This window comes from Leuciscus leuciscus, assembly GCF_965113295.1.
Source record: "Leuciscus leuciscus genome assembly, chromosome: 8".
Lineage (NCBI taxonomy): Eukaryota > Metazoa > Chordata > Actinopteri > Cypriniformes > Leuciscidae > Leuciscus > Leuciscus leuciscus.
Window position 1 is genome coordinate 27,827,501 of NC_138732.1, and position 19,055 is coordinate 27,846,555.

General features: G+C 38.8%; 1 long non-coding RNA gene across 1 annotated transcript in view; it reads left to right on the plus strand.

Moving 5' to 3' along the window:
* The first annotated feature begins 5,719 nt into the window (after positions 1–5,719).
* The window catches only part of LOC309505175, a 336,588-nt gene continuing 323,252 nt past the window's right edge, over positions 5,720–19,055 (plus strand). Inside the window, exon 1 of the long non-coding RNA XR_014208353.1 lies at positions 5,720–5,968. This is a non-coding gene — a long non-coding RNA (uncharacterized lncRNA). The remainder of the gene's footprint in view (positions 5,969–19,055) is intronic.

The window sequence follows — 19,055 nt, forward strand, 5'->3', positions numbered from 1 at the left end:
ACACAGGGACTAAAGTGTTAATTGACTGAACTACAGGCGATCCGAATGATAATCAAACAAGCAGAGAAACTTGGTAAACTGGCAGACAAGGAAGACAGAATCAAAACACAAAGAAACATGGCCAAAACAGAACACAACTCTGACACACTGGTTTGCTGTACAATTACTTACCATTACACATTTTTCTTCACTTTATTACTCTATTATTTACCTATCAGCTGCAAATTAAATCTGAACAAATATCTTAAGTTCACCTGCAAACTACATAAATCGGTGATACATATAAGACTACCAAAAGCAACCATTACCATCTGACCACTTTAAGACCTGATGATCACCAAAGCCGATGTTTCGCATCATCTAGGTCTGTTTGCCCAATTTTTTATGCGTTTTCGGATACAGACCTACATGGCCACTAGTCAGATACATGACCGACTTGAGCAATGATGATGTTGGCAGTCAGAGAGATCACTAATTGGTGAACCAGTGGACGAGAAGAATAGTGAAAGTGATGAAAGCGAGCATATGACAAAGTCAAGAGAGCACACAGAAAATGCTGTTTACATTTTTATCTTATCTGAGCATTTCAATGGTGAATATTTACATAAAAACATGGCCACCTGGAATTAAGAAAGTGAAGACCAACTGTTGCTGTGAATTCAAGCACAACATTTTTGCCCAGACACGACAGTTAATTGCTAGTACATTTTCTGGGCCTCCCTGTACTGTTTTTTAACATTGGCAAGTGAGGACCCTTGGGGGAGATTTTTACCCCAGTCTCTTCTGTCTCTCCGCTTTACTACCCACTAGTGATGCCCCTGAAACCAGGCACACCCCTGAAGCAGGCGATGCAAGGTGCAAGTCTGCTTCCATCACTGCCAGTTCTTTGATGTCGGTTTGGTGTGTCCCGGGTTTAATAGACAGTATCTGTGGCCAGTTGCATACTGCTTTGGCTAGCCACCTATATTTTTTCTTCAAGATTGGTCATTACTTTTTAATAATAATAATTCGTTACATTTATATAGCGCTTTTCTAGGTACTCAAAGAGCTTTACATGGAAGGGGGAATCTCCTCAACCACCACCAATGTGCAGCATCCACCTGGATGATGCGACGGCAGCCATATTGCGCCAGAACGCCCACCACACACCAGCTTACTGGTGGAGAGGAGACAGTGATGAAGCCAATCAGTATATGGGGATGATTAGGAGGCCATGATGGACAGAGGCCAAGGGGCAAATTTGGCCAGGATGCCGGGGTTACACCCCTACTCTTTTTTCGAAGGACATCCTGGAATTTTTAATGACCACAGAGAGTCAGGACCTCGGTTTAATGTTTCATCCGAATGACGGTACTCTTTGACAGTATAGTGTCCCCATCACTACACTGTGGTGTTAGGACCCACACAGACCACAGGGTGAGCACCCCCTACTGGCCTCACCTCTTCCAGCAGCAACCTAGTTTTCTCAGGAGGTCTCCCATCCAGGTCCTAACCAGGCTCAACCCTGCTTAGCTTCAGTGAGCAACCAGTCTTGGGCTACAGGGTGATATGGCTGCTGGCATGCTAAAGTAAAACTAAAGTAAAGTTATGAGGTAGATTGGTCTAATTTGAACCCGGACTTGGCTAATACTTGTAAACAAAACTAGTTTCTAAGACACAGTCTTAACATAGTGGCTGTTTTAATTCAACTGGCAGTTGGTTTAGGTCTTGAGGTAAATGGAGGCTTCAGAGCTGGTGGCGGAGGCAAGCCTGGACTATGGCCATGGTGCTAAGACTGAGGGGCTGGGTAATTTGGGCAGGGTAACTTGGGCAGACATGGCATGCACATAAGTGGCCAAGACAGAAAACTCAAGGACAGCCTTCCAGACAAGACTCAACAAAAGGAGCCTCCGTAACAGGAAGGCACTCATGGATAAGACGAGTGACTGAAAACTCAGGGACTGTAGGGGCCTTTTGCCAGTGTGTGGGTGCTAATGGATGCTCCCGGCGAGAGCTGATTCTTGGTTTGGGGAATGCGGTTCTCCTCCATTACACCCATCATGTAGGAAGAACCACTTAGGCATAGAGTTAATAAACTTGACTACTGACCATTCTACTTCTAGAAAACAATACTTTACTGGTTAATTTAATCCTATCCACAAAAATATATTTTAGGGCAATCAAATGCTATGAAGATAAGTGGGTAAAACACAAAAAAATATCCACATATATAGTTATTTCCTTGACAGGAAGAAAGGAGCTCCATTGCTGAGTTCATAATTAATTGATTATTCTGTAACATCAGGCACAATAAAGATAATAGAGAGGCCCAATTGCAGGACAGTTGCCCCAAACCAGAAGCCCCTATGTCCATCATGACATCCATCCATCCATCTTCTTCCGCTTATCCGAGGCCTGGTCACGGGGGCAGCAGTCTAAGCAGAGATGCCCAGACTTCCCTCTCCCTAGACACTTCCTCTAGCTCTTCCGAGGGGACACCGAGGCGTTCCCAAGCCAGCCGGGAGACATAGTCCCACCCCCATCATGGCATTTGCTGCTAATTCTAATTAAGAAGTTGTCTCATTATGACAACTGTAGAAATTGTGTCCCATCAGAAGGCAAACCAAAGTAGAGCAACAAAGCAACAAAGCAGAGATAAAACATACCCATTGTGATCTGTCTAAAGGGAACAAAAAATGCCTTAAAGACCTTGTTTGACCAGTGATGCTATGGTCTTTAAAGGGTCACTGAAGCGAAATAATTAAAGCATCTCCCAAGGTAAAACGAAATGGATTTGATCATAATGCTGAGCCACTGGCGCAAGGATTGTTTAGATCAGTTGCTGACTCAACCGCCTGCTATTATCCCGACTGTTTTGCAACCAGAGGCCTGGAGATTAAGACAGAGTGTGGATCCTAATACTTGATATTCAGTTTATGTAAATTTACTTTTTTCCGAAGCATGATCTCTTGAATTATTCATCCGCTGAATCTATTGAAATTTGGGTATATTAGATTTTTAGACAAAAGTGTTGTATGTAAATAAACCTTTCCTACAAAAAAAGTTCCTACAAGCTGTGAGGTTATTTATTATGTCCGATATTTTTATGGCAGCAAAGCATTTTGATATAGATGCCCAAATGCAACCACCTAATTAAATGCCTGGATAAAGTAGTGTCTAATTTCTGTTCTAAACACTTGAGTTTATTTGAAGCTTGAGCAATTGTCATAGAATGAATAGTTTGCTATGAGGAGCAGCAATAATTTGAAATCATTCTCTTTGTTTTCCTACAATCTGCCAATGGCGATTCAACACATCCGCAGTTCAGCATCACAGCATGCACAATCAGAAAGCACAGGCATTAAACACATGGTCTAATCAGTAAAGGATCTTCAAAGGCATGAAATTAAAGTGCTGTTGAGATGAGAAGAGTGGTCTGCGCTCGGCAGACCTCTATATTTGAGGGGTTGGATAGGAAGGTTGATGTATTTTCACTGGCTGTGGTTTATAGTGGTTGGAGAATGTCTGAGTTCATAAGTTAGATGTACTTAAGGTTACTTTAGCTTTCATTCTCTGTCCTTACAGTGAGCTTTCTTAGGCCTTTGGGATGTGAAGGCTTCTCTTGATGGTTCATTGCTTGTCTAATTAAAACTGTTGGTGCATGGTTCTCTGCTTCATGGGAGGAAACAGACTTAAAGGCTGGCGTTGTAAAAATTTGATTATACTAAACTTGGTAGAATGTCATTTATTATGCATCAAAGGTTCTAAAGTAATTCACAATTTAGAGTAAATCTACACTTATAGATTAATTGGTACTTCATAAATAAAGAAAGCAACACATACTCATATCCAGGGTTTTTCTTGAATGATGTATGTCATAAATGCAATTTTCTAAATGTTCTGTTTATACAAACTGTGTCTCACAGAAAACAAACTCACACGGCAAGTGTATTTTATATGCTACGAGTCTTATGATAAACTATTTTGAAAATTATGATCAAATGCTAAATTAAAGGTGAAGTGTGCAATTTCTCAAGCAGCACCAAATGAAAAATAGTGATGGTTTTTCAAAGTGGTTGCCTGAATGACCTGCCCAAATCTCAACCTGTTGTTTGAGACAGTTTTTCTAGGATGATTGTTATGCTTAAACAACATTTTTTTTTTTTTTATCTACATTGATACTAATAAGAAATGTTACTTGAACATCAAATCAGCATATCGGAATGATTTCTGAAGGATAATGTGACACTGAAGACTGGAGCAATGATGTGGAAAATCCAGCTTTGCATCACAGGAATAAATTGCATTTGAACATATATTCGAATAGAAAACCATTACATTGTAATACTATTTCACTGTACTATTTGTACTATATTTTTGATTAAATAAATGCAGGATTGATGAGCACAAGAGACTTCTTTCAAAAAAATACAAAAAAAAAAAAATTAAAAAAAAATTAAACTACAGACCCCAAACTTTTTAACAGTAATTCAAAATGTTGTTTATTATTACAACAATATTATTCACAGAATTGTTATTGGTGAACCCTGACAATGATATATAGTACTAGGCTAGATGGTTCCAAAAGCATTGCCATGCTTACAACATTTTTGAAAATTGTATTATGTTTTATGTATTTTTGAATTTATTATTTGATAAAATCCTTGAAATGTACTGTATGAAAGTAAGCATAATCATTTCGCTTTTTTTATTTATTTATATAGTTAGGCTGAAAGGAACTAACCTAAATATTACAGATTTTCTCTAAAATGTACCACCCAGTTGCACTGGAATGTTTTAAATTATTCCAAACATGATATATAATTCACTCTGAAAATTATATATTGATTACTAACATTGTTAGTAATGTAGGTTACCCCATCCTAGTAGATGAGGAGAGACAGAGAGAGAGGAAAGTGGAGGGAGAAGGAAAAAGCGAATGAGAAGGACTATTTAGTTGGGAGCTCTCACACAGTCCTTTTACTGAGTGGTACTAGTTTCCTATGAAACCTCTTGAGCCCTAGAGACTGCAGTAAAGAATAGCTGTTTACATCGTTAAGTCAAGTCAAGTTTATTTGTATAGCGCTTTTCACAATACAGATTGTATCAAAGCAGCTTCACAGTATTAAATTAAAATAATACAACAAAGTTTGTTTCAAGAGGAATTTATTGATTGATACAATTAAATTAAATATCCCCAAAATATCCCCAACTGAGCAAGCCAAAGGCAACATCACTGATTGAAGTCCATTCCTAATTTATTATAATTCATTACCATGAGTGTGGAGTACAAAATCCATTACCTCCACAGGACAGAGTTCACGGTTCGAAAGGCATCTTTCTTTATTGATGATCATTCAGATTTTTTTCATTCAAAGGTTTGCGGTCAATTATTTATTTATTTATTTATTTATTTATTCTCAACAAAGAGACCCACTGAATTGGTCTAAAGTGACTGTGAAGACATGATGTTGCCAAAGAGTTATTTTTCAAATAATTTCTGTTCTTTTGAACTTTCTATACATCAAAGAATCCTTAAAAAAGTATCACGGTTTCCACAAAAATATTACGCTGCACAACTGTTTTCAGCATTGATAACAACAACAACAACAACAACGATAACAATAAAAATCATAATAATAATAATAATTAATTTTCTTGAACAGCAAATCAGCATATAGGAATGATTTCTGAAGGATCATGAAAGACTGGTAGCCTGGCAAGCCAGACCTACATCAAGATGTTAGGTCTGGCAACTCACCATTAGCACGGCTCAATCCGAGGCACGGGATAAACGGTTGTCTCTCAAAATCCCTCTGCACGCAATAGGACAGCGCTACAACCAATCAGAGCAACGAAGTCGGCAAAACTCCGAAAACATCTTCCTTTTTTATAAATGACTTAAGTGCCGTTCTTTGCTCTTTTCTCAAAGAAAAGCTTAACTCCAAGTTCTCCAGAGTCGCGGCCAAAGCCGATTCGAAAGACCGCTGTTCGCCAGCAGCAGCAGCCATTCTTTGTTTTCAAGTAGCAGGGAACCGTCGCAACTCTGTCGTCATTATGTTAAGCCCGCCCCGCCTACTCTATACACGATGTGATTGGCTTGACCTGAGTTTGGTTTTTCCAGCTCGAAAGTCAACGGAGAGTTGCTAGACCACACTGGCTGCAAAATAAATGTTGCTGCCGCTAGGGTGCGTCTAGATTTCTAGGCTAGAATACTGGAGTAATGATGCTTAAAATGTAGCTTTGCATCACAGGAATAAATTACATTTTTTAAATATATTTGTGTAAAAAAAAAAAAAAAAACCTTTAGTGAGCTTAAGGCTCAATCCCAATTCACCCCTTGCCCCTACCCCTTGTTTTCGAGTGTACCCCTTGGCCCTTAAAACAGAGTTACAATGGCAAAGGGGTTGAAATATTCCCCTACAAAATGGAACAACCCTTCATGAGCCCGATACATCGTCAGTCGTCGACGATGGCTCTGACGTTACGGAAGCGACGAGTTTTTACAGGATGTCTCCATGACAACGACTGACAACGATACCAATATGCCGTCCTCCGCTGTGACAGTCTCTGTCGTATGGGCTGTAAACATCTTTCTGCACTTTCTGCACTTGTCTACCGCAACTCGGACAAGAAAACGGAGACGTCTTCAACGCCTCCGTTTTCTTGTCCGAGTTGCGGTAGACAAGTGCAGAAAGTGCAGGATGGTATGCAGTCTATGGTATGCAGGATGGACAGCAAACATATTAACATATTTTTTTGCAATTAGCCTAGCTAGATTGTGTGACATGTTTGCTGGTCTGATAAGATGGAATACCGTGAACAGAGATGGGCATAAATACATGGACATTTATTTAAAATACAAATACAAAATACTGTCTGGAAAATATATATTTAAATACAAATACAGTATTTTGTATTTTGAAAATACACTAAATACATGTGAAATTGGCCATCCAGTGCAGGTATAGGTCACAGTGAATGAAGAAACTACATAGGCCTATTGCTGGCCATTACAAATAAACTTGTGCAAAATAGCAGCCATTTATATACTTATTTCTGACCAGGCTACAATGTAGTCGATTACTTGTGGTGAACTATTAATTTATTAAAATATAAAATATAACTATTAAAAATTCATACTGTGTGTAAAACTGTGGGAACCTTTTCTGCTGTCTAGCAAAGAAGAATATGACCCAAAATCTTAATTTTACTTCACAGTAACAATATATATCATGGTTACACAATTCTCAATATCGGTTTTGATACAACAGCAAAAATGTCAAACTCTGTTGAGGCTTTTTTTTTTTAAAACAAAAAAACATTTAAAACAATGTTTTAAATACATGTATCTGAAATACTGCCCATCCCTGACCGTGAACATGTACTGTTTTGTTGGCTGCTATAAACGTATATAACTAACGTTATTCATATGAGGAGATGCAAAATTTAAACGATTTTCCTGCAGTTTTAACTAGTAGAGATCCTTCTTTTAAAACTAATGACGTGAACTTAATTCCTTTTCTCAGACTGGTCATCCTAGGTCATACTGCAGACTCAACAACAACATGCCCATCCTGAGTTTGTGGTTTAATGTAGAGGCTGAGCTGAAGCAGGACTTTCGCCTCAGGAGAAGAGCCATGCATGGTCTGCAGAGGCTCCTACAGAGGGAACAGGACCATGGCTGGGGTAACAACCTGGAAGTCCTGATCTACGTTTACTGGCTGGCTCATGGACTGTCCTACTCAGTTGTATCCGGGGTTTTCAATGTGCCCAAGTCTACAGTCCATCGCATCATCCACAGAGTTGCACGAAATATAATGACCAACCTGAAGCGAGCCATTTCTTTCCCATTGGCAGGAGAGCTTCATGCAGTTGGTCAAGGATTTGTCCAGCTATCAGGAAGCTCTGCATTCAGCAATGTTGTGGGAGCAATAGATGGCAGCCATGTCAGAATTAAACCTCCTCAACAGTACAGATTAGACTACCTGAATTACAAAGGATTCTATTCACTAAACATGCAAGCAATATGTGAATCTAATGGCAGGTTTCTAGATATCTTTGTCGGTTACCCAGGATCAGTTCATGACACACGCATCATGAAGAACAGCAGCTTTTACAGGGCAAGACAGTATCCTCCCACAGGTTACATCCTTCTGGGTGATGGTGGCTATCCCTGTTTGGACACACCTGTCTGCCTAATCACAGTTTACAAGGAGCCAGTCAATGGGCAAATACAAGGGCGCTTCAATTATTATCATGCCAGGGCCCGCAGCATAATCGAAAGAGCTTTTGGGAAGATGAAAACCAGATGGAGGTCTACCCTTTTCAGAGCCTTGGAGGTTAAACCCAAATTTGCACCTCTGGTTATTGCGTCCTGTGCATTTCTACACAATGTGTGTCTAGATAATGAGGACTTGCTGGAGCCAGATGAAGATGCAGATTTGGACATCCTTGAACCCCAACCACCCCGTGAGCCCCTAGCGGTTAACGAGAGCTCTGGGAAGCTACAAGGGACAGACTGGCTGCCCTGGTCTCAGGCCATGTGCAAGACCCTTAAGGATGTCTGTACTGTGTATATAGTTTGTTAGCTATGTGAAAAATGGCTATTTGCCATTGTATTTTTTGTTGCTGATGCTGCTTATGGATGTGAATATGTGATTTTACAATGTTTTTACAAATTATTTTTATACTAATAGCACAGATAGTTTGCATGCTATTTGTTTACAAAATCTTTTTATTGACAATATTGCACTTTCTTACTATATATATATATATATATATATATATATATATATATATATACAGTATATATATGTGTGTGTGTGTATAAATACATACACAATACACAAATGACTTATTACCAAAGTTGTTTTGCAGAACTTTTGCACTTCAGAAAGCGGTTCTCATTTTCTGATCGGAAACAGATGATTCGTCTGGTTTCCTGATGTGGAGTCCCTGGAATGATTGGAAGTAGACATTGTTGAGAATAACGGTTGCCAGTGCTTGCCTTTTCTCCATACTGTGACAATAATGGTTACTGTAAGAGCCAATTTAATATTTCAATAATTTGTATATTAGCCTAGTATTGTTTGTTTGGAGTGTTGATTTTTCAAGCACTAACTGAATGTATCATATTTGTATCTTTCTTTGAATTCTGATATTTCCTTTGTTTTCTGATGTATAATTTCTGTTCTGTTTCTTTAATGGTTACGCCCCCTGGGGTGTGGAATATTGAACTTGAAAAAGTTTGTGCACAGAAAAAAGGAGAAACAGTTTTCTTACCGTTTGGTCTGTCATTTAAGGATAAAACTTAACAAGTAATTGTAAGTAAAGGTTTTGTAATTTTATGTTTTGATTCAACTCGCACTTGTTTACGGATTTTTGACTGACTTCTGTGACGAGTGAGAACAATTCTTCCTGCTAATACCAGTGAAGTAAACCTAGGACTTTACATTTACATTAAACTTATATCACACATCAAACTTAACAACTCACCAATTAAACATTAAAAACATAGCTTCATTGACGTTATTGAATTGGGATTGAGCATAAGAGACATTTTTCCAAAACATTAAAAGAATCTTACCAACCCCAAACTTTTGAATGGTATAGCTGATTATGCTTTAGAGATTTTATACACTCAACAACATGCATGTTTAAACAAGTTCACAAGATGCAGCTCTAACTAGTTACCTCCATGGGTGTTGTTATGCACTTTATTGCTAATAGGCTTTGGGAGTTTGGCTGTATACTGAAGAGAATATGTTTACTGAAGAGAATATGTTTTGTGAATAAAGAAAGCCATGATGATCCTGTTAGTGGATACTAATATGCTGAGGCAAGCATTATAGGAGGCTGTAGGTCTGGTCATGCCTGTAGGCATGAAGAGTCCACTGGGTTATTCTTTCACAAACATTAATGAACAATTACATCGACAGACCATGAAGAAACCTTCATCCACCACTGTTGCTTGAAGACACGTAAGGATAGTGGCCACTCAGCGTTTTGACACTGGAACAGAAATGTACTGACATAGCCTACTTTAGTGAAATATATTGCTGAACTAATCTGCTCAATTCAGCATGGCACTTGATGGCAATATATTTAAGTTCTTGTTTCTTGATACCTCTGGGGATATTTTGCCTCCTGTACTAGCAGTGAATTTTAAAAACTTGACTTTCATTAGTCCAAATCATTAATACAAACAGTAAAAAAAAAAAAAAAAAGAAGATATGTTATATGTTACATACTAGAAAAACACTGCAACAATATATTTTTTATTATACAAGTGTCTCTGGATCTATGTATATTTGATCATTTATGAATCAGTGTATAATGGATTATGAGGATGCACACTGAAAAAGCAAATGCATGACATAAGTAATTATATACATTCAAAATAATATAAATGTTCTCATTATATCTTTATAAATATATTAATAGTAATACTTATAATGAATTATAGCCCTATTTATACTTATTTATAAGCATGGACTTCATAGAAAGTTTTGAAAGTACTTCAAAATTTCATGTTTAACTCAATGTGTTACTTGCCATTTCTTTGCTATTATTTGTTAAATTTACTTGCAATTTCTGAGTGAAATTTGTAAATCCTCGACAATATATTTTTTTCATTTTATACACATGTTGCTGATTTGAGACATTGGGCCCTATCTTGCACCCAGCACAATTGACTTTGTACAGCGACGCATGTTCCATTCCTATTTTGCACCCGAAGCACAGTGGACTATTCCCTCGACAGACCCACGTCGGTAAATTAGGGAATGAACTTGCGCTCCTGGGGGCGGTTCAGCGAAAAGAGGAGGGGTGTTCCAGCGCAAACGTTCCCTGATGCTATTTTGCAGTTCCAGAAAACAATTCCGCCACAGACCAGGAAAAACCTAGTCTAAATGTTGGAGATGCTATTGGCTGCATTGGGCGCATGCTTGGCCATAATGTAGCGTGTGCATACACTTTGCTTCTCTCATCTACACACAGACGCAGCAGTTGACATTTTTGCAAACCATACATAATTACAAAGAAAAATATTCTACATGAGGAAAATCATTGTGGTGTCCATGAAGTTGTGAAAAAATAGGCATAAATCTAGCTTACACATTTACTCAAATTATTATACGCCTGTTTAACCGAAGCTAATTTGGGTGTGTTTCTCCATCCCCATTCAATGTCACTTCTCTGTGTTTTACGTCCCTGACGAGAACGTCGGTCTCCTCGGCTGTGAACCGCTCCTGGCGTGCGCCTGGCAAATCCACCGTTAAAATAGCAATCTGCCATGGAACAAGCGTGCCTGCTCTTAAAGGGAATGTGAGATGTCGCTCTGATTGGTTTATTTCACGTTATGCCCAAACCACACCTATGAGTAATGAAGCTACTTCAGACCAACCCATTTTAGATTTGCGTCGGCCGCAAGAGTCATTTACCCCGCCGGTATAATAGCAACAGCGCCCGAGACCCGCCCACAAAGTTACTTGCGTTTCGCGTTTGATACTTGCGTTTCAGATCGTTAAAATAGGGCCCCTAGACTCAAATACATGTCGAAATAACTTTCAAAAGTAGAGGTAATTTTTTTTTTTTTGAGATGCGAAAGCTAGGTTACCATACCTCAGTTCTATGACGTATCAGCATAAAGCAAGCATCCTAAAGATTTTTTTTTTTTTTTTTTTTTTTTTTGCTTACACAGGGCTCAAGCCTGAGAAATTAGATATTGGGGTCTACTGAAGATGTCAGACTTAATTAGGTGCATCAGAATAAATGCTGTGTTGTTAGCACAAAAATAAGACTGTTTGGCCCAGAAAAAGCAGGAGGCAATCACTACCACCCTTCCATTACCATAAACTGTTTTGAATTATGCAAAGAAAGAAACATAATTAGTTCCTCTGGTGCAAAAGCAGAGACAGAGGTGGATATACTGTCCCACATCTTTGCAAACAGAAAAATAACTGCTCGTAAAAATAGACCGCTTTCATGTGTGTGTGTGTGCGTGTGTGTAATACACAGAAGTTCTCTGGTGCACCCAGAACAAAGTGTGGAACAATAAGACTTTCTTTTTTTTTTTTGGCTAGATCAAGGGGAATCATTTTTTAAGAAGCCTTACTTCATATACTGCTTTCTCTGATACATTAGTCATTGTACAAAGATCCCCAACCCCTCTTGTTTTGAAACAAAAGCTCCCTAAGCTTAACCCAGAAAAAAGGATGACAAGCATTAAGTTCTTTATTATTTGAATATAGAACAATGGTTTTGTTTGCCAGACTTGCACCTGGTTGCATCAGTTTTTGTTATGCCATCTGCAGTTCTTATCCTTTGCAGACCTCAAGGATGAGACCTTGATAGTCAGATCAGCATTTGGAAACTGTGTTTCACTTTGATGAAACATCACACCATGCAAAACAACGAAACACACTTCACTGTCTTAAACTTTAAATATAGTCTTTGTCCTGGTGAGGTGAGGTGAGATACCTGACAGTGTGTTGAAAGATCAGTGCCGAACAAGAGAGTCCATAAGGAAAAGGAAAATCTAATTTTGCCATTACATGGCATTAATGTGGGTTGCATTTAGTTTTGAAACACTTTTATACTTTTATATATTCACAAAGTTAAAATGTAATGTGGTTTACTTTTCAATCAATTAAAAAGTAATAGGTATAGGATATCTTTTGCAAATATCATTTAGTATATGTTTCTCTTTAGACATCTACAACAGCGGCACACATACAACTAATACAACATTCATTAAAATACATTAAAATATGCAAAATACAGAAAAGCAGATCTGCAAGATTTGAAAACAACAACTTTCCCAAAACTTAATGGACATAATCTTACATGCAAGACTAGTTTTCACATTTGTGTGACAATTGTTCACTCATGGGTGATAATTCAGTTGTTGAGCTGAATTAAATTGTATTATAGAATAAATGTGTTAACAGTTAAAAATAAATGGTCTTTAATATATTGAATTAATCATATGCATTAACATTCTAACTTTGACAGCATTTTATAAAAAGATAAAAGGATGAGTTGGTTTTATCATTTAGACATTCATTCTGGCAAGGACATAATATGGGCTTCCAAAATTGTCTCGTAAAATCAGGTTTTCAAGATGATACCTTTTGAACCTTTTGAAGTTCTCATGCACCTGAGGGATGAACACAGTGATGAAGAATGGTGGAGCTTTAGAAATGGTTTATATGCATGGAAATAATATGAAGTTCAAAAAAGTGAAAGGGGGTCATGAACACATTCTGTTTCTGGACTACATTAGTTGCTCAATATCTTTGTTGTTGTGTACAACTAGCAAGGACACCGCAACACAGAGACATATTGGGCCTAATTGATCAATCTAACGTAGAAATGAGCGCAAATCCCAGCACAGAAATCATCTCACGACAAAGTTCACATGTGATTCATGAAACATTTGTATGCTGCCAAACCCATCATACGAATGATCATATGTTGATAAATGTGGCGGCTCAAAACAATCGTCATTTGAATATCACGCTCAAAAAAATTCACGATTCAGAAGCCTTGCCCCTAGAGTTTACAACATGGAGAAAATAATCTAAATGAACAAAATGCTCTAATAACAATTCTCCACCAGTCACCAGTTCAGTTCTTGGTCCCCTCCTCTTCTCCATCTACACCACATCACTGGGACACATCATACAGGCACATGGTTTCTCCTACCACTGCTATGCTGATGACACACAGCTCTTCCTCTCATTTCAACCAGATGATCCCACAGTAGCTGCACGGATCTCAAGCTGTCTGGCGGACATCTCGACATGGATGAAGGAACATCACCTGCAGCTCAACCTGGCAAAGACTGAGCTTCTCGTCCTCCCTGCCAATCCGTCTCTGCAACACGACTTCACTATCCAGCTAGACTCATCATCAATCACCCCATCAAGGTCGGTCAGAAATCTTGGAGTAACCTTTGATGACCAGCTGACCTTCACAGATCACATTTCAAAGACAGCTCGATCATGCAGGTTTGCACTGCACAACATCAGGAAGATCAGACCTTTCCTAACTGAGCATGCAACACAACTTCTCGTCCAGGCCCTGGTCATTACTAGGCTTGACTACTGCAATGCTCTTCTGGCTGGACTTCCATCATGTGCAACTAAACCTCTACAAATGATTCAGAAGGCTGCAGCTCGTCTTGTCTTCAACGAGCCCAAGAGGGCCCACGTCACTCCTTTGTTCATCTCACTGCACTGGCTACCTCTCTCTGCTCGCATCAAGTTCAAGGCACTGACGCTTGCTTACAGATCTGTCACAGGCTCAGCTCCCTCCTACTTTCACTCACTCCTACAAGTCTACATCCCTACCAGAAGCCTTCGGTCGGTCAACGAGCGACGTCTCGTGGTCCCATCACAGAGAGCCACAAAATCACTTTCCAGAACATTCTCATTCACAGTTCCATGCTGGTGGAATGATCTCCCCACCGGCATCCGGAATGCAGAATCCATGACAACATTCAAAAAAGAGCTGAAAACTCTTCTCTTCCGTGAGCACTTAACCTCATAAAAAAAAAAAAAAAAAAAATATATATATATATTTTCCTGTAAATTCTCGCTTATCGGGCTTATGCTACTCTGAATAATGCCTGAACTTCGTATTTTGAGCACTTCTTGCGTTGTTTTTTGCCTCTTCACGATGACTTGCTTAATTTAGTCCCAATTTGTAAGTCGCTTTGGACAAAAGCGTCTGCTAAATGACTAAATGTAAATGTAAAATGTCACGTGAATGCTTCACTTTGCGTGTCGGAATGTTTGAACCCAGACCACTACTCTACTGGTTTTTGGAAGTTTAAGTCCATTTACTATTTTGTTATATATATATATATATATATATATATATATATATATATATATATATATATATATATATATATAAGCCTACAGCCTATGTTACATGATTTTACATATATTCTGCCATATAAACAGCATACAAACCATAAAATAATTAGACTGTTTGCTACACTGTTTATATAACTCTGTTGGTATTTTTATAATTATTAATAATTTAATTGTATATTTAAGATAAACTTTAATATGTGAATTATATTATAATTAGTAATAATTTAATTGTATATTTAAGATAAACTTTAATATGTGAATTATATTATCAGAAAACTGAACATTTAGCATTGTCAGGCTTTTATTTGTGCTTAATACATTAAACAACAGCGCTGCGCACTCGGGTTTATGCTGTTATAAATTTGACCTGCCACAAGATGGCGCTGTTTTCGACCATCCCTACACTGACTGAAGACGCCGGAGATGGAGACTCAAGGTAGTGATGGCAGTGTAATGGTGCGTTCACACCGGACGCGAATAGAGCATCAGGCGCGAGTGATTTCAATGTTAAGTCAATGCAAAGACGCGTTACGCGCGTAAAAAATTCCTGCGGCGCGGTAGACGCGAATACGCCTCATTCGCGCGTCAAGTTCGCGCGAATAGCGCGAATTGAGCATCTGGCGCGTTAATCGCGAATGATTTTATTAGTGCTTTTGTGCATTCACGCGTTTGACGCGAATTCGCGTCTGCCGCCCGAGTTGAAAAATCTGAACTTCTGCGTCAATTCGCGCCGCGTTAACCAATCAGGAGCCTGCTTGCTGCTGTCACGTGGTGAAGTGACAGTTTATAATGTTATTTTATGTTTGGCCTCAATAAATTATTTTGTAATATGACTAAAATGCACAACAAAGCAAATCTTTCACATAAAAACTCGATTTCAATATATGAGATATACTCATTTTGTATTGAATGCAATTTATTCCATATCTATATGAAACATTATTAATCTAATGTAAAGACAACAAATACAATTTAGTGTATACAAAGTAAAAAAAAAATCACAGGACAGGTTTCCCTTTTGGAGGCTGGCTCCATTTATTATCAAAACAAAAATAAATGACAGATTAGGTGGGTGCGGGCGAGGGTGAACCTCGCGCCGGGCTGTACAGCGCGGGCTCGTCAGGCAGCGACCACTCGAGGCCGAGGCCTTATTCGGCTTACGCTGTCCTCGTCAGCGTCCTCACCGTTAGGTCCACCAAACCTAGCTCCTGGACCAAATTGTGAAACTCCTGAAACCCTCCGGAGGGTCTGGTGGACCCGAGTACAGCGACGATGTCCCCTACGCAGCTGTTTCTGCTCTCCAGAGCATATACGAGCGGTGACTCTCTCGATTAATGCTAACGCTAATGCTCGATAAACATCGAAAAAAGAGGGCCGCCAACGGGTTTCGAAACTTTCGCCTCTGACGCGCGTAAATTTCGCTTCAAACTACGCGCAAATTAACACAAAGTGGTCAAGCGTATAACTAGATGCGGCAGGCGCAAATTTGACGCGCTATTCGCGTCCGGTGTGAACGCACAGTGAGTAATCCTCTTCCAATGAACGAGTCTAGACAGTGAACAGAGGTGAAGAGTGTGGCTGAGTCCCAATTCGCCTACTCATACTACGACCTAAAAGTATGTACTTTTTTTGTGATGAAAAAGTACATACTTTTGAGTGTGTAGCAAAAGACGTTCTGGGACATTCTTCGATGATGTCATGCAACGTAAACGAGAACGTGGTTGCCTAGTTACGCACACCGCGACTGTTAACAAAACATTTTACATTTCATTCATTCTTATATATCAATATAATTTTATTTACTATTCCCATCTTTTTTTCCACAATACATTTACAATGTGTTTTACCAAATTGAGGAGTGAAGCAGGGCGTCGTCGTAGATCAACCAAACGCAGATCGTTTGTGAGGCGGCTGGTTCTGACGTTCATGTGCAATGTGTGTAACGAAAGCTACTTATTTTCTGAGTTAAAATATTTAAAGTTTATAGTGAACCTATTGTTTAACGTATTTTATACTTAATCTTATACTTATGTATAATACTTAAAAATACCCAGATGAAAATGAACCATCCTTTTACTATAGTAAAAGTGTAGTAACCATGTTTCTTTGGTTGGACTGATAAAGTTAACATGTGTACAGCCACAGTATTACTACAAATAAGTCAGACAGAAACATCAAAAGAAATACATAAAAAAGACACTTGCATGACACTGTACTAGAGCCTTTTTATTTATTGTTTTGTAGCCTGCAATGAGGCGCTCAGTATCTTCATCGGACCCTACAAGATAAACACAGTACTTTTTTGGCACAACATAAACCCATTAATATTACGAGACAATAAAATATAACTTTAATTAGGGTTAAACATTTGAATTCTTACACTTAAAAACTGAGGGCGCATCTCCGCTGCTGCATCCGGCTGCCATGTTTACATCACCACCACAAAGCTCCTCCCTCCCGCACGCAATGGGTTGTGGGCAATATTAGCCGTTAGAGTGTGCATTGATCTGCACTTCGAATTCTAACCGGAAATAGTAGACCATCCGGGTATCTTTGGAATACTCATTTCAACATACTACGATTTGGGACGTATTAATTCTAGTTTCGCATACTATTTAGGACGGATAGTATGCGAATTGGGACTCAGCATGTGTCTTTATAGTGGTGGTGATGATAGTGATGATGAGGTTCAGGTGTGTGTGTGATCAGGAATGACGTGCAGGTGTGAACAGAGGAGAGTGATGGGAAGTGTAGTGCTGGAACCTGGCAGACTGACAGCAGAAGGTCTGGACTCTATCGCAGCTTTTATTGGCCAAGGACCGCTCAAGATGACGTTTGACTGACATGTAACGCAACCAATCTCAGTTCATTTTGTTCCGCGTCATGTTTAGGAGCGTGACAATATAATGTCGATAACAGACCGACGTGCATCTAATAAATTATTCATTCAAGAACATTGTGCAAGTTTACTGCATCAATGGAGCCTTGTGTTTTGTTGATCCTGGTAAGCGCTCATTGTCACAGTTGTAAACACAACGGCTTTCTTCTTCCACAAGGGGTTGTAGCGTCACAGCATTTGTTTCCAGATGGACCGATAAAGAACGCGACACTCACGTCTCCCGGACATCCAGTAGATTTCAACCAATCAGACCGCGACTTCGAAACTCCTGAAGTGTTTCCAGAAAAGTGTGCCATATGCATCAGACGTTCAGCCAACAGTCCGTGACGTCTGAGGCTGAGACTAGCAGACCTGGAACACATCACACATCAAGTAAAGGAGCATAAGGAATAGTTATTTTAAAGTAATGTCTAGAATGCAAATATATACATATCCAACATATACATATCCAACATATACATTGTCTCTAATGCTTAACAGTTTATTCTGACTGAATGTAAAATGTTTAGGAATATACTATGTTAAGTCCTTCAGTTATTAATTACTGAATTCTGAATGTACAAAGCAAAATTATTACTGGAGATGCTACATCCTGAGTCAGCCTGACAGTCTTTAATCTGTGATAACTGACACGATAAACAAACCAAAGCCTCAGAAATATAAATCCAAAGTAATAGCAAACCAATTGGCCCCAAAACCACCAAGATCACTTATTATTATTCCTGAAAAGGGCCAATATTTAGTTATTTGCCTATACACAAGGCAAAGGCTTGTGCAGAGTAAAAATCCTAATACTTTTTCTTCTACAGGTAGAAGTTCTTCTTACTTGAATACTTTTGTTAGCACCCAGACTAAAAAGCAATTATGAGAAACTTCCCACAGGTCCAGTTTAATTTCCGTCAGTCTGTCATAGTTCCAAAGTAAATTTAACCAGTCTGCGACTCAGACATGACAAGCAGTCTAGCAAGCTGTGTTTATTAACATTTATTAAAGTCCGCCCAACAGAGACTAACAGCTCATCTTTCTGACTAGGTGAGTTAATTACACTATTGCTAATGAACTCACTCAACTTGCTATAGTTGTGAGTCAATTGCAAGTCTGTTTCAACTGGTTCAATAGCACATATATATAACTACACAAACTGAAATCACACTTTTGCAGTAGCACATAAGTTTAGCCATCTGCTTTTGCATAATCATTTTTAGATGAGCTGTATAGCTTCAAACCAAGAAAACTGGCACCACTGTGGTTCACTTTGCTTTAAATGCAAGTCAGGGGGTGAAGCAGAG